The sequence below is a fragment of the Triticum aestivum genome, chromosome 7B, assembly GCF_018294505.1.
Source record: "Triticum aestivum cultivar Chinese Spring chromosome 7B, IWGSC CS RefSeq v2.1, whole genome shotgun sequence".
In the NCBI taxonomy this organism is placed as follows: domain Eukaryota; kingdom Viridiplantae; phylum Streptophyta; class Magnoliopsida; order Poales; family Poaceae; genus Triticum; species Triticum aestivum.
In genome coordinates this window covers 509,162,400-509,165,470 of record NC_057813.1, presented here as the reverse complement: position 1 = coordinate 509,165,470, position 3,071 = coordinate 509,162,400, and positions in this window count along the sequence as shown.

Here is a 3,071-nt window from a genome sequence, read left to right as displayed (position 1 = left end):
TCCAACGCCTTCTTGCACAGCCACCTTGCTGAGCAGGTGTTCTGTGAGCAGCCCACCGGCTTCATCGACGCTGCGCATCCAGACCACGTGTGCTTGCTCTCCCATTCCCTTTACGGGTTGAAGCAGGCGCCCCGAGCCTGGTACCAGCGCATCGCTGCATTCCTGCAGATGCTTAGATACACGTCCACCCGCTCCGATGCGTCCCTCTTCGTGTATCATCACGGAGCTGCCATGGCCTACTTGCTGCTCTACATCGACGACATCATCTTGACGGCATCCACTACCGAGCTCCTTCAACGGCTCACTACTCGTCTTCGCGATGAGTTTGCCCTCAAGGAGTTGGGTCCCCTGCACTACTTCCTCGTCATTGAGGTGGTTCGACGACCAAATGGGTTCTTTCTGCATCAGCAGCGGTATGCCCATGAGCTTCTTGACCGCGCTGGCATGCTTAACTGCAAGCCCGCCGCCACGCCCGTCGACACCAAGGCCAAGGTTTCAGCTATGGAGGGCTCTCCCGCATCCGATGCGGCCTTCTACCGCTTCATCGTGGGCGCTCTGTAGTACCTGACCCTGACACGCCCCGATTTGCAGTATGCTGTTCAGCAGATCTGTCTTCACATGCATGCTTCGCGGGATTCTCACTGGACCCTGGTGAAGCGTATCCTCCATTACATATGCGGCACCCCGTCCATGGGACTCACGTTGACGGCCTCCGCCTCCATCGACCTCGTCGCCTACTCTGATGCGGACTGGGCAGGTTGCCCAGATACACGGCGCTCCACCTCGGGCTACTGTGTCTACCTTGGGCGTCGCTGATCTCGTGGTCGTCCAAGCGACAGCCCACGGTCTCCCGCTCGAGTGCCGAGGCAGAGTATCGGGCGGTGGCTAATGTCGTCGCTGAATGCTCTTGGCTTCATCAACTGCTCCAGGAGTTGCTTTGTGACGTTCACAAGGCCACGCTCGTCTACTGCGATAACGTCTCCGCCGTGTACCTCTCCGCCAACCCAGTCCACCATCGTCGAACGAAGCACATTGAGCTCGACATACACTTTGTTCGCGAGCAGGTGGCTCTTGGGCGCGTCCGGGTCCTTCACGTCCCGACGGCGCAACAGTTCGCCGATGTCATGACCAAAGGACTGCCTATTTCTGTTTTCATGGAGTTCAGGTCCAGTCTTTGCGTCTCCGGCGACGCTTCGACTGCGGGGGGTGGGGGTGTGGGGGGGGGGGTGTTGAATATATGGTTGTACATGTATATTGTGTATCTTGGCCCACCTCCTAGTCTTTGTATAGTTGAGGTCGAGACCCACCTTGTACTCCATATATACATGTGTTATGCACCGATCAATACATCGAGTTGCATTGCCAAAACTTTCTTCTCCAACAGAAAGCATCTGGCCGAGAATCATTAAGGTTGATAAAATTTTATACAGCCCACAAATTGACTAGCTGATCATGTTGATTGGGCTGTATCTCCTCTGCAATATCTCCCAGCCAGCGATGATTGGAGAGTGCTTCCATCACCGTGCTTACTAACTTCGGTGGCAACGGTGGCACAAAATCCCGAACCAGGCCTTGTTTGAATATTGCAGTAAATAAGCTAATTATCTTGCACATGAATTAGCTCAATTAGCAAAAAAAAAAAAAAGAATCGCCTGTAATAGTTGGATGGAGGAGGCTCCTAGTGAGATCATCCCTATACTGATAGATGGCGTACCCATCATTACAAGGTAATAAACAGGCACAATGTTTTAAAAAATATTGGTGCTACAGAAAAGACATGAATGATCCTAAGTACCGTTCTCAGCTCGTGCTCAAATGCTCCTGGTATGAACAGTAAAATAAAAAAACAGAAAAATATTCTCAAAATTCTGATTTTTTTGGTGGTAATCATTAAGTAATGTTTGGAGTATATATGGTATGCAAGCGCGAGTTATCACCTGGACGAAGCAGTCGTGGAAGAAGAGCCTGAGAAGCGAGGCGCCGATCCGACGCTCGTTGCGGATGGCCTTGTTCATCCCCGTCCGCACGATGGCCTCCAGGTTGGGGCAGGAGGCGGAGTAGAAGGTCGTCGAGAGCTGCGCGTGGGCGGCGCAGGAGAGGAGCCAGACGGCGAGCAGGCGGTGCAGAAAGGTAGGAGCAGCCATGGCGATCAAGTTAATTGGATTAGAGATGCCTTAGCTCGCAGTCAAGTTGCTCTGGGGAGTGTGGTGTTGTTCAATCGTTGATCACTTGCTTCGGACAAGCTCCCCTATTTATAGCCCTTCCAGGCAGCGGTGCATGCATGATTATTTGTGACTGCGGTGCAACGGCATCCGGATGGTGGGAACTGGACAAGAGCATCTCCAACAAAATCAAAAAATTACCCCCAAATAATCATTTATTGAGGCTCTCCGATAACAGTTTTGGGGTTACCCCGCTCTCTCTCTCTCTCCCAAGGTGGCGCCGAAGAACAACAGCAGTGACACCGCGGTGACTGCGACGATGGCGCCGAGTGGTGACGACAGGTACATGGATGCTGAGCCTGCACATCAAACGTTGCAGAGGCTAGAGTGAGAGGGATCCTCTTTTTTCTAGAGAGAAAGATGCATCATTCATGGGTGTGGAGTACTGGAGTATACTCGCGAGCTCATGTGCTTCTGGATAAACAATAATTTTTTAAAAATGGTTAAAAAATTCTGAATTTTTTTGTGGCAAATATTAAGAAATGTTTCAGGTGCTTGCAAAGTTTCATCATGAAATCATATTCGTGGAAGTCGTGGCAAAATAAACAAATTGATGCTCTGAAAATGATACTTTCAAACACATTTTGAAGATGAAACGTTTCTTAATCAAACACAAAATCGATGCTCTAAAAAAATGATACCATCCTCGGCTCGTGCTCTGAAAAAGGTACTTTCAAAATTGATGGTGTGGCAAACATTATTATGTCAGCCGATGACACTGTGCTGATCTAATCAGAATTAGATCAGCACAGTGTCATCGGCTGACATAATACTGTATTAATTGTTTGAGCGTGCGTGCCAGGGCTGTGACGGCTCGGTTCTTCTCGACGCCGGCGGCGAGAAGCAAGC